The sequence below is a fragment of the Chinchilla lanigera genome, unplaced genomic scaffold (genome assembly GCF_000276665.1).
Source record: "Chinchilla lanigera isolate Chin_1 unplaced genomic scaffold, ChiLan1.0 scaffold00036, whole genome shotgun sequence".
In the NCBI taxonomy this organism is placed as follows: domain Eukaryota; kingdom Metazoa; phylum Chordata; class Mammalia; order Rodentia; family Chinchillidae; genus Chinchilla; species Chinchilla lanigera.
The window spans coordinates 19,900,506-19,914,123 of NW_004955437.1; the positions used below are offsets into that span (position 1 = coordinate 19,900,506).

Genomic DNA, 13,618 nt, shown 5'->3' on the forward strand with positions numbered 1-13,618 from the left:
AGAGCACATTTATCCGTAATTTAGGGAGCTCCTGACACATCTAAGGAAAGGCAGTCCGGTAAGGCTCATCACAGAGACAAAAGTAACAACAGTTATCGGACCTGCCAGCTCTATAACAAGCAGCTTTCTGGGTGGCAGCTATCATCCTTCCTCAGAAAAGGAAGCTGAGCCAGGCAAGATGATGCATGCTGTAATCCCAGTACTATGGGAGGCTGAGGCAGGAGGGTCCTGGTTTGAGCCCAGCAACTGGGCAACTTAGCAAGACTCTGTTTCATGATTGAAAAGGGGCTAAGGATATAGCTCAGTGTGAAGGCCCTGGGTTCAGTTTGTATTACAGGGAAAAAAAAAGAAAAAGAAAGTTGGCACAGGTTAAGTAACTTGCCCAAAGTCTCAAAGCTGGGCAGAGGTAGAATTCAAATGCAGCTAATTCTAAGCGCATGATCTTAAGCTCACAAAGGCCTCTCTAAAACCTGGCACCCATTCCTTCCCCACCCCTCCATGTGCCTGAGTCGCACTGCTGGCGTGGAAGTCTCTGCAGGGCTCTGCTCACGGAGGCATCCACGGCTCTGCCTGCTCTCTGTGCTGCCACGACCCGGCCCCTGCCACTCCCTGTGCAGTTTCGGCCTTTGGGAACCAGCCTCAGGCACGTAGAGGCTGGAAAGGGCTTCCAGGGAACACAGCCCGGAGCTGCCACAGTTCCCCTGAGCTTGTGGATCCCTGCTCATGGGGCAGGTGCCGGGCTGAACAGTCAGGTGTGCAGCCTGCCCGCTCCGTCACCCTGTGTACTGGGAGCGCGGGACAGACGGTGGGCGGCCCCTGTCCTGCTCACGGTGGCTCCTCAGTGCCCTCTGCACAGAACACAGGTTGCACGCACTGGTCACGAGGTGCCCTTACACTTTTCTTCCGGGGGTACAGAGCTATCTGTACCTCCTGAATCCAGCAGGCCCCCCGACACCTCTGGGCCCCCAAACATTGCTTTTCCTTTGCTAAGTCTGCCCTGCTTAGCTCGGATGCTTGGAAAAGCGCTCTTTCCCTCCAGAAGAGCTGGCAAGGGGCAGAGCAGACAAGGGCTAGCGAGGACACCATGCCACGTGTCTTTGGGTTGATTTCTTAATCTCTCTGTGCCCTGGATCCTTGCTGTCCTCCCTTTTCCGAACCCCAGTCTTCTGTGGATGGCGTCCCCAGACATTCCTGCTGGCTTCCAGCTGAGTTCTGCCAATGGGAGGTGCTGGGACAAGTCCCGGCAAGAGGAGAAAGTCTAGGGATGGCTTCCCACGCCCTCTGTCTCCTCACTGGTAGCCCCCATCCCTGGCCTTCGCTTTCAGGGAACTCTAGTAACATCGTTTCCTCCTCTTCCCTTCAGTCCTAAGGGCAGCAAGGGCTTCCTTCTTTTGCTAACCCACCCATGCCTCAGTATCCCATATTTCCTGTAGCCCTGTCTACTTGTTATGGTTTGGATCTTAAATGTCCCCGATGAGCAATGTGTTAAAGGCCTGGGCTCCAGCCTGTGGAGCTATTGGAACCTTCAGGAGGCGGGGCCTCAGGAAGGAAGTGAGGTGGTTAGGGCTCTCCCTTGCTGGGGATACTGGGAACCCACCCACTTCCTCTCTTTGTTTCTGCTTTCTGGCTGCCATGAGGTGAGCACCTTTGTTCCACCATGGCTCGTACCATGATGTACTGTGCTGCCACAGGCCCAAAGAAACACAGCTACCTAGCCATGCACTGTAAACCTCTGAAACCGTGAGCCAAAATAAACCTTGCCTCCTTGTAAGTTGATTTTCTCAGGCCTTTTGTCACAGCCATGGAAAGCTGACTAACATGCTGCCTTTTTCTATGCTGGCTCTTCACAGCCATGTCTTTATTGGAACCATTTGAGATAAATTTTTCCCTGCCAGGATCCCAACAGACACAGTACAGAGTCCTGGAGACCAAGCTCCTTGCCCTGCTGCCTGCCATGGTGGCACTGGCTTCCAGAAGATCACTCTGGGATCAGAGCTCTCTCTGCCCATTCCCACTGGTCCACACATGAGTGCTAGGGCCAGCCCCTCAAATCCAGAACAAAATGCCCTGTGGGGCTATGGTCCCTATAACAAGAGATGGACACAGATGGATGTCAGAGCCCCCCATGGCAGATGGACCCCACAAAGCTGGTGCACAGGGGAGAGGGACAGCTCCTGTAAGATGTCAGCTCTCCAGCCTCTGCCTCAGGGAGGTGAGGACATTTCACTCATCTACACCTCGTGGTCCAGGGTAAAGGCTCGTTGAGCATTAGATCAGAGGATTTAAGAGCAAGACCAGCAGCCAGAAAAGGGGGGATTCCCCTGCCTGACCTTCCTGGATTACGCTTCATACCCTGCAGTGGAAACACATTTAATTTCTGCATAACTTAGGAGAAGTTTTACACAGCCCTGGCAAAGAGCCATGCATACACTTTACAGGCTCAAATTATCAAACTATCAAAGAGAAAAGAATGTTGACTTCTTGCATTTCGGGTCCTGGGTGCCATGCTCCATTGGAGAAATTACAAGGTAGGGGCAACTTGTCAGCACACACACTGGGGGATTCTTTGAGCACCAGCTGCTATCCATAGGATTGCACAGATGTGCACACAGGTGGGCAGCCTCCACCTGAGCAGTTTCTACTGAGTCAGGTGTGGTTGGCTTTCCAGACATCCTGTGGGCAGTGCATGTTGGTGCCCAGAGCATGAACTCTGAATTGGACCCCCAACTTTGAATCTAGACCTTTCTACTGGGAGACCTGACATAGGCTGTAAAACCTCTTTTGGCCTCAGTTTCCTCATCTGCAAAATGGAGCTATTAACAGTACTACCTCCTAGGGTTGCTGTGAGAACAAATTATGTGAGATAAGGCATGCAAAGAAGTCATGTTTCTTGCTGGGCCAGGCACATGGCAAGACTGAGCAAATAAACAGTCATGACAATTATTCCAGAAATAAAATATCCTAACAGGCAGGGTGAGGTGAGTCCCATTTAAAAAGGAATGACATTAGAAATAGTGTAAATAGCCAGTGAATCTCTCCACCATAAACTTGAACAACTTGGCCCCTTGAAATTCAGAAAGAAAGAAGGAAGGGAAAAAAAATTTATATATATATATATGTATACTCAAGGTAGCTAAGATAATTGTACTACTAATTTCTATTGGTTTATTGAAAGGACCACTTAGTACTTAATTTTTTTTTTATCAATTTTGTATGCCTATATCTGGTAATCTGAACAACTACTTTGAAGATAACAATATGCAGTATAACAACCATTGCTGATTTCCTATCACTTCGTTTTGAAATTCTGTATTGTTTTTAATGTTCTTTTTTATTTTTATTCTCTTTAAAATAAAAATAATTCAGAAAAAAGCTGGGCATAGTGGCATGCCTGTAATCCCAGCACTTGGAAGGTGAAGGAAGGAAGACCGCCCATTCAAAACCAACCTGGGCTACATAGAAAGACCCTGTCTCAAAGAAAACGGAAACAAAACAAACAAAAATTCAGAAAGAGAACATCTTTGATGAATTCCTGGCTGCTGCAGTCAGGCAAAGGAAGTGGGAGAGCCTCACAAGACCCTCGCTGGGTCTGAAAGCCTGTGTGAGAAGGAGTGGGTGGATCTAAGGGGGCAGAAGAGCCCCTAAAGAAGGCCAGTTCTGACCGTGTACTAAGCTGGGATGGCTGCTGTGCAACAGCTGGAAGGAAGTTTGGAGATAAGCTGTTCCAGTTCCCCCATTTTACAGATGAGAAAAATGAGCCCACAGAGGGTATGTGCCCTGCTTCAGGACACATAGGTGCTTCCTAGCGTAGCTGTGACTGGAAATCAGGTACCTGGACTCCTGATAGGTCCTTTTCACCCCACCCACCCTCCTTCTAAGTAAAGCTGCTCCTTCTATGGGCAGCTCTGCCTAAGGGGATGGATTTAGGCAGCCATGTTTCTACCGAGCAACCTCAGACCCAGGACCCATCTGAATGGCCCAGGGGTAATCACCTGACCCAAGCAGGCCAGTCAGATGGGGTTTTGCAAATTAAATCAAAACTTGCTGTGGGAATCTGAAAGATCTTTGGTATCCAATTAGAGTTGGAGTGGGCACCATGACAGTCTGAGAGAAGCTGTGAGCAGGCAGAGACAGCCCTTCTGCAGCCAGGGGAAGGGCGCAGAGAGGGAGAGGGGATGAGGGGAGGCCCTGCTCTTGGGCTTCCTTCTCTGCCCTTAGCGTACTGTGTGACACAACCTATGCTGGCCTTCCTGTGCACACCTCTGGTATACAACGCCTTCCAAGGATCTCAGCTCCTTGCTCCCACAGGACTCCCCAAGAACATGCCTGAGCCTTGGGCAGGGCTTCCTCGTTCCAGCAGTTCTGCCCCAGGCTCGCTAACTCCTCCTGCTGGGATTCTGCCCCTTTAGCACCCCAGCCAGGGCACAGAAAGCAAAGCTCCAGGCCACAGTCCCGCTAATGAGGGCACAGTGTCTGCCAAATCGGAGTCTGGGAAGTAGTTCATGGGGAGAAGAAAACAGCCTGGGTGAAGGCAGCTCCCTCTTCTTGTTAAGTGACCCCGGGTGCTCTTTAACATGCAAATCCATGTGGGTCACTGCTGATGGTCCACATTTGCACGAGGAGGCAGCGGCTTAGGTATGCGACCACCTGATCACACACAGACTCTGTCAGCCTGGAGAGATGGGTGTGTGGCATCACCTTCCAGACCTTCACATTTCCGGTCCGTCCCTCTCAGCAAGTGGCCAGCACCCCTGCCTCTCCCAGCTCCACTTAAACTCCCCATCACCCCTGATGGACCTGCTGTAAATGGACCGCCCTGTGCAATTCAGAGACAAATAAATCTTTTTGCTACTCCTTGGGGTGACAAGGGAATAGACTCTGGGAAAGTTCTGCCGTGCAAGGGATCTTGTTCGTTAATAATAATGATAAATAGCTCCCTTCTCCCAGGCAGTGTGAGTTACATTACACTCTGGGCTCCTCCGGAGGAGGCTCGAGGTGCTCACTGGAACGGGGTGGGGACGGTACACAGCCAGGAGAAGGGTGCCTGGAGGAAGAGAGGCAGGAGGGGATGAGGAGGACACTGAGCCGGGGATAGCGGTCAAGGAAGGAGGAGGGGGTAGGATGGCGAGGGGGGGAACAGAGGGCACTAGGACAAGTGGGCTGGGAAGGGTGAATGGGACAAATGTGGGGGCTAAGAGGGCCGTGGGAATGAGGAGGAAGAGCATCTGAAGGAGAGAGAGAGAAGGCTGGGGCAACAGGAACTAACCGAAAGAGGAAGAAGAGACATTGGAGCGGAAAGTTGTGAACAAAGGGAAAAGAAGTACCAAAATTAAGCAGCAAGGGACAGGAAGACAGGTGAGAGAAAGGACGAGCGCACACTCTGTCACATTCATGGCGGACCCTCCCAATGAAATTAATTCTGTACCCTTGACCAAACCCGGCTAGACCCCGTAGCATCTCTGCCATAGGTGCTATCTCTAAAGGCGTTATTAATATTTATGAATGCTTGCTAGATGTGGCCACAGTCTTTAATATCTTATTATAGAGCCTGTTATAAAATGCATTAGTAATAAATTCCTGACAGATGGAGTTCTGACAAGGTGCAGGCACCTCACTGGATCAAACTGGGAACAGACGCTCCTATGTGCTGCTCAGAGGCTAGTGCTGGCCCCAAGGTGGATGGAAGAGGGGAGGGAACTCCCAAGGATGCAGCCCCTCTCATCCTCCAGCAGTTTTTATCCATCTTAGCTCATCGCTTTTTATTCCCAGATGGGGGAACTAGAAACTCAGACAGACACGTAACTTGTCCAAAGTCACAAAGCTTGTAAACAGCGAAACTGGAGTTCAGACTCAGTCCACCTCTCTGACCCAGACCTCAGGGCCCCAGAGCTGCAGAGCGGGGCTCTTGAGTTGTCTGGTTGGGAGAAGCCAGAGTTGATGGGAGCTTCGGGCCAAAGGGAATTTTAGAAGGAAGGGGAATCTTAAAATTACACACTTTCATAGAAAGCAGAGGGCTTTCTGAGCAAGGGCTCCTGGGGCAAGAAGGAAACGCACGTGTTTGGGCTCGGCTGAAGGCCAAGGCAGGTGCCTCTTCACTGTGACTCTGAGGTCTACAGGTGCTTTGGCAGGTGTCAGCCTGAGATTCTGTGGCGTTCCAGCTATGGGGTACCATGGGGGAGGTGAAGAGGACCTACAGGAGATGTAGGCAGTGTTTCCGTCTGAAACAGTCAAGAAGGCAGGTATAGGCACCCCTGGAGAACAGGGGCCAGGGCCCATATAGAGAACTGTTCAAGGAGGACGAGAGGGAAATCCCATGGGGCGCCATTCTGGTCCGGGAGAGGACACACTAGTGTGTGCACAATCCCACATGCGCACAGGTGTGTTCCAGGAGAAGAATGCGACAGACATGATTTCACAACAGCTCTTCTCTAAACCAGCGTCTGCTCTCTTTCAGAAGACAGGCTGGGCTCTAAAAGGTGTCAGGTTGGCTCTCAGAGCTGATGCAGGCGCCTGAGGAGGTGCCAGTCCTGTGGGCAGAAGCCCCAAAGGGTGAGGGCCTATTCCCCCCGAATAGGCTGGGCTGGCCTCCCCAGCTGCTGCGACTCCCCTAGAGCAGCTCAGCTCTATTCCACCCTCAAGTCCCTTCCCTTTCTCAGTGATTTTCAGAACCACTAGGAGACATTTGTCCAAATGCTCGCCCATGGCCTACCTGACTCCTGACTGTGCCAGTCTGACCTGAGGGAGTGGCCTTGGACTCCCCGCTGCCCCCGCCCGCCGCCCATCTCCATCCTTCCCTTCCTGTCTGTTCCTTACCCGGCCACCTCTCCCCTCCTAGCACTGTCACTTGTCCATAGAAGGTGTTCGATAAATGTTTTAAAAGAATGGGGACTTTTCAGTAAACACGGCAGATTGAACACATACATTTATTTCTGGTTTTGTCCCAGGCTTTCACCAAAATGACAAAAAGGAAATTAAAAATGCATAAATCCACAAGGGCAAAAAGAACAGGGGAAGAGACAACTGCAGGAAGGAGGCATCAACAAAATTCTGGAAGGTGGAAACAGACGGGCCTGTGACACCTGCCGCAGGGACAGGGAAGCTGAGGCGGAGGCTGAGGCTAAGGCCTGCCCGTGCAGTCTGGGAAGGCCCAGGACATGGAGACTCCAGGTCCAGGGCAGGGTAGGGCTGACAATGAGAGGACTGGCTGGAAGTCTTTAGAAAGAGGAGGTGGATTCTCAAGTTCCTCCTCAATGCTTGCAGAAGACAGAAGGTTCCTTTGTGGAAGGGCTGGGTTCAGCAGACTCTGGACTCCAGGCTGGAAGGTGGACCAGCCCTGCACATAGAGAGGTAAGTGCAACCCTGCAACTTTCTACCCCTCCCACCCTGCCAGGCTATTTAACCATTCAACCCCTGGAAGACCAAGAGTTTAACAGGATCTAAGAAACCAAGTGCAAGAGAAAACCCAGAGAGTAACAGGCTGGGGTGCCCTCAAAGGACCAGCCAGGTCCTCACCCAATCACCCCCAAATGAAGCCACTGGTTAACAAGCAGCCCCCACTCTACCTGCCCCAAACAAACACAGGGTATAAGTGGGCAGCTAAATGTGAACTTGGTCTTACATGTGAAGAGACAACTAAGATTCATTTCCATTTGGGAAGAGACTCCAGTGTGAGAGGCAGTAAAGGAGTAACAACAAGGGTCCTTAACACTTTGAGAGAGCAGGACGTAGTCTCCTGGAAGCAGGAGCCCTCCAAGAGGAGGAAGGGCCCAGCAGAAAGAAAAAGTTTAACAGATGACTTGGAAAATAAAGAAATTCCTCTGAAGTAGAACAAAAGTCACAGTAAGAAAATCAGACCAACTGTTCAGAAGACCCAACACCCAATTAACAGGGAGGAATGATCCACAAAATAACATTTAAAGCCATATTTACACATTGAAAGAGATCTCTTGTGTTTATGAGCAAGAGCTGCACAGAGGCATAAAACCAGGACATTTTGACACGACATTTTGAAACATTGAATATATAAGAAAATACCTGAGACTTTAAGAGAGAAAACAAAAGACCACATACAAGTGATCAGGAGTCAAAATTCTTAACAGGTACATTATATACTGAGCCAGGCGTGGTGGTGCACACCTATAATCCCAGCACTCAGGAGGCTGAGGCGGAGGATTGTTGAGAGTTCAAGACCAGCCTGAGCTACAAAGTGAGCTCAAGGCCAGCCTGAACTGCATAGCAAGACCTTGTCTCAAAAAAAAAAGAAACATTATATACTGAGCCGGGTGTGGTGGTGCACGCCTGTAACCCCAGCACTCGGGTGGCTGAGGTAGGAGGATCGTTGACAGTTCGAGACCAGCCTGGGCCACAAAGTGAGCTCAAGGCCAGCCTGAACAGCACAGCGAGACCTTGTCTCAAAAAAAAAAAAAAAAAAAAAAAAAAAAAGGACAAAAAGAAACATTATATACTGAAACACAGAGGATGAAATAACTTTACATTATGAAGAAAATAATTTCTACTCTAGACTTCTATACCCAGACAAACTATCAACAAATACAGTGTAGAATAAAAATAGTTTTCAGAAAAGTAAAAAATAAATACTTTTCCCATGAACCCTTTTCCTGCAAATTACTGATGGGTGTACTCTAGCAAAATGAGAATATAAATTAACAAAGACAAAAACGTGTGACCCATCACACAGGACTCAATACAGGACAAAGGCAAAGGCATTTCCGGAGTGACTCTGTTCCTTCCCCATGCCCACCCTACATCGAGCCTTTTGCCACTTAGCCTTCAAAACACCAAGCAAGTCAGAGTTCAGCTGATCTGGATGGAGGCAGGAGGATGGATCCTCCGGAGACAACACAGCCAAGAAAAATACAAACCAATTTGTGAAAAATCAATATACTTTTAAGCTACTAAGAAGAGGTATTTAGTTATTCCAGAATAGTTAGAAGTGAGTAAGTGACAGCTTCAAAGAACAGCAAGCAAAAAAAAGAGGTAGTTATTAATTCTAGGGAAAACAAAAGAGGAAATATAGTTATGGTATATATGCCAATGCTATTTTAGCTAAAAGGAGGGATATAATCGTGTTTGTAGGAATGGTAGGGAACTTTAAGAGTGGTGTATGTATGTGTGTGCAGCAAGATGAGGTGGGAGGGTTGTACTTGTGAAATCCTCATCCTTTGCAGTGGGAAGCCCATAGATAACGTCTAAAGCTGCAGATTTGTGAGCATGTGATATAGGATTAGATGAGTGCCAGACGCTGAATAGGTTGTTGGCGTTTCCATCTTTTCCACCTCATTCCCTCTCATGTTCCTTGGGTCAGATGTCACCTCCCTCCTTGGGAGAAGCTGTTGGCCACACACAGTTTCCAGAACACACTGGCATGCTGGACATGGAGGGCTGGTGCAGCCTCATCAGAGGGACATGTAGGTCTTCCTTCCTTCTGCTCAGAAGCTTCTTCTGTGGCCAGGTGTGACACTTGAGTGTGAAGCACCCCCAGCCCCTTCCCATTCTGAGACTAAAGTGATCTGGAGTGATTTCCCTCATCCCCACGCCAGCTCATCAATGACAGTAGAGTCTGGAAATCTTCCTTAATACTACATCTTTCCTGGCATCACTTACACTGCCTCATTTGCTGACCAGCAAATGTAGAGGGAGCGCTGGGCAGCACAGGGCATGAGGCACCAGGCACAGCACACGGGTGGCAGACTTGCCCGGCAGTGGGCTGAGGTCACATGCAAAGACAGGAGACAGGACGGACACGATGGCGGTGCAGCTCCACGACAGGCTGCCTTCATGCCAAGCAGTACAGTCCCCTCTCTCCCAGCCGGGCTTCTCCCATCTTCCCTAGGGGATGGCAAAAGTGGCTGAGCAGGAATTGGGGAGTCTGGTCCTTGGCTGGCCAGACTTACATCTTCTCACCCGTCCCACCCTGGTCAGTTAGTCTGATTGGCTGCTGGGAACATCATCCTCCCAGCCAGCTTCTGGTTTCCAAGGAGAAGGAGGGACCCTGTGGGTGACTTTAATGTTACACCCATTGGCCCAACTGGGAAAAACCCAGACAAATCTGGCTCACATCCTGGCACTGTGGGCATCTCTGGGAATATCTGACGCCTCAGTTCTACCATACAGGATATGGGCATAGTAATCCCCACCTGCCTTCTGCATAGAGCTGGGGTGGAGAGCAAATGAGCTAATACAGGCAGAGGATCCCTAAGCCAAAAACTTGAAATCTGAAATGCTAAATGTATGTGAATATTCCAAAATCTATGCAAATATTCCAAAACCTGAAACATTTCCGGTCTCAAGCATTTTGGATAAGGGGTACTCAACCTGTTAGTGGGGAAACACTTTCAGAAATCAAAGGTCAGAAGGAAAATGTTCACATCCTTCCTCAGAAGCAGACAATCCCAAGAAAAGAATCCTGGGAGTAGGGCATGCCCTACAGCAGAGCTGTCCTGAAAAGGCTAGCCTGGGTCGGCTGGGTGCAGGACACTACCCCTGAGCTCTGGGTTGCAGGGGCTCAGGCATGAGGTGGTCCTGAGATTTGGCAGATTCTGCAAAGTGGCAACTGATGGATGTATGGTGTTTCTCTCTAAAAAAAAAAGAAAGAAAGACTTTTGTGGGTCTAGGATAACAACAATTCACATCTACTGAGGTCTTCTGTGCCAGGCCCCGTTTGAAATGCTTAATGTCCATTATTTTGTACAATTCACATGGCGGGCCGAGAAATAGGCAGTGTTCTTACTCTGTCTTCCAAGGCCACGTGACAACAGTGGGTGCTGGGATTCACACCCACAGCCTGCACTCTTAACCAGTACCCTGCTGTTCTCAGTGCTCAGCGAGCAGAGATGACCCGACCCAGGAGCAGGGGGGTGGCCAAGGTGACCTTGAGAAATGATCCCGTCATCCCTGCTGAATGCTGGGACTACTAAGCACAGTTAAGGGGTGCTGCCAGGTGACGTGGGCTATCCAGAGGCTCCCAATTCAGAGGTGACAGGTGTCAGGGGTCTTCAGGAAAGTGCTGGAAATGGAAGAGTCAGTTCTCTGGGCCTGTCAGGTTCTTTCATCTCTCCGAACATGTTTAGGCAGCAATACTGTGGGAGACCACATTGGCCACACTCACTGTCCTCATCTTCCCAACAGCAAAATGGTTACTCATGCGGAGGAAGACAGACGTCAGGCGAGGGTGTGAGGGAGCAAAGCCATGGGGGAATCTGTGGCTGGCATCCCAGCTGTGCCCCTTATGTGCTATGTGACCATAGAGAAGTTGGGCAGCCTCTCTGAGCCTCAGTTTCCTAACAGTGACATGGACATAATAGGAGAACCTGCCCCATGGCGTTATTTTATGAGGCCTATGAAGGACACTGGGTGCAAAGTACATAGGGCATAACAGGTGCTCAATAAACCTTAGGTTCTGTCATAACACTCTTACCTCAGGAGGCAGGTGTAAGGGTTAAGAGTGCAAATGTAGGCAGAAGAGGGTCTGTAAACTGGAAGGTGCTCTTGCAAATGCCAGCTGCAGTGGGGAGGTCTGGAATGATGGCAGATGGCTCTGAAGGCTGAGGTCCCTGCTCTGCTCTCAGCAGAGGTGAAAGTCCCAGGGAACCTGCTGGGTGATACGCACCCCCCACCCCCATCCCAAAGGGGCTCTGTCTCCCAGCCCCCACTTTCATTCACTCCCTCTCACAATGATGAATCATGTTAAACAAAATGAATATGCAAATCTCCTTAGGGCGGGCCTTACATCCTCAGGAAGCTGCTGCTAATAAATGGATTCTGAATTAGGAGACAGCTCAAGCAACGCAACTTCTCTGCTGTCCCTCCTCCCCTTCCCCTCGGGCTCCTCCCACCCTTGTGCCTGTTGTCCCCAGCCAAGTGTGCGCTCTGGAGGGGAAGGGTTGGTGAAGGAGCACCCACTTGTGGAGGATGGGTCAGGCCTGGTGCGGTTTTTCTACCCGCTTCCCCAGGGCTGCTGTGTGACGGCTCTTCAGGCAGTATGATGTGATAAGTGGAACCTGTCACTTGGTGCCTGGGGGCTTACAGGGCTGGCAGAGTCAGATGAGGCTTCAGACCCAGCTGTAGGAGAGAAGAGGGGCTGGTGAGGACTGGGAGAGAGGGGGCTGGCCAGGCCCTGGACCTGGCAGGAAGAAAACAGCAGGAAGGCCCACAGGACCCGGAACTTGGGAAAAGAAGCCTCAGTAGGTGGACAAAGGCTGGACAGGCAAAGCTAAAGAGACTTGAGAGCTGACAGGTGCAGCGGTCTGCTCCCCTGGGTGCATGATAGAGTCACTACCAAAGAGGCTCGTAAAAAGTGGCCTTGCTGAAACCAGAGACGAGTGTGGTGGGGCACACCTGCCATCCCAACACTCTGGAAGGCTGCGGCAGAAGGATTGCAAATTGGAGCTCATGCTGGGCAATTTAGTGAGACTCTGTCTCAAACTAAAAACTATTTTTAAAAGAGGGATGGGGATGTAGCTCAGTGTGAGCCCCTTGCGTTCAATCCCCAGTAGCCTCCTGAAAAAAAGTATAAGGGCCAAGCCACAGCCGGCCTCAGCAGTTCTTGCATTCCCAGAGGAATTCTCATGTCCAACCAGGGAGGAGAAGCCCTGTCCTGGCCACTGAGCCCACATTACAGATGGGAAAGCTGAGAGCCCAAAAAGCCCACAGGACTTGGCTGTGGTCACTCAGATGGTCACAGTTCCAGACTGCAGATGCCCGCATCTGTGCTTCCTTCTTGATGTCCCCTACCTCATCCCAAGTGGGATGGGAGAAGAGTTCCAACCACATTCCACCCTCAGCTTCTAGGGAAGCAGTGTGCGGAGCGCGGATCTGGGCACAGAGGATCCAGATCAGAAGTGGCTCCTGTGTCACCCTGGATAAGGCATAGCCCTGGGCTCTTCAGATCCTTGTCTATCCAGCAAAGGAGCTGCACACATTATTTCCACCACATTAGTTCCCTTCTTGTGCCATAAGGGTACAGCTGTAAGTTCTTTCTGAAATCTAATCACAGGCTATCCTGCTGCAAAGCCAGCTCTGGGGCTGTCCTCAGAGTATACAGGGGCAGCACGTTCTGAAGTGAAAATCAATAAGCTCATTTCTCTCTCCCTTTCCTTTGCTTCAGAGCCTGGCTTCCACCAAGATGCATGCCACTGTCATGGTTAAAACAGGTTAAAATGTCCTGAAGCAGCCTCAGGTGCTGCCCTGTGCCAGGACCCAGGGCACAGCCTGAGCACAGGACCATCAGCCAGAGGAGGGCTTTCTGACGAGGGTGAGGGCACCGCGGACCAGGAGCCCAGAGGCCTCTCACACTGCTGCCCTGCAAAGATGGCAGGAAGCCCAGACATTAGTGGGACAATCCCAGATCCCCGACTTGCTCCCCTATTTCACTTCTGTGTAGCTGAGGCAAAAACCAAAGCTCAGAGAGCCTGTTTCCTCGTCTGTGAGGTCCTAAACCGAGGGTCCCAGAGAAGCAATGGTCCTTTGACATTTAGCCCAGAGCCTGGCTCTCAGGAGTGGTGGGAGCGCTTGCTGTCCTTGTGACCAGCTTCATTTTTGCCAGGTAAGGGCAGCCTCACATTTTCCCGCTTAGGTGGGGGTGCCCCATGGAGCTCTA

The 13,618-nt window shown here is 50.6% G+C and overlaps 1 protein-coding gene across 7 annotated transcripts in view; it reads right to left on the reverse strand.

Annotated features, from left to right (window-relative positions):
* Nucleotides 1-13,618, reverse strand: part of Cdh23 (cadherin-related 23) — a gene marked incomplete at its 5' end in the record, with an annotated part of 360,927 nt that overhangs the window by 216,714 nt on the left and 130,595 nt on the right.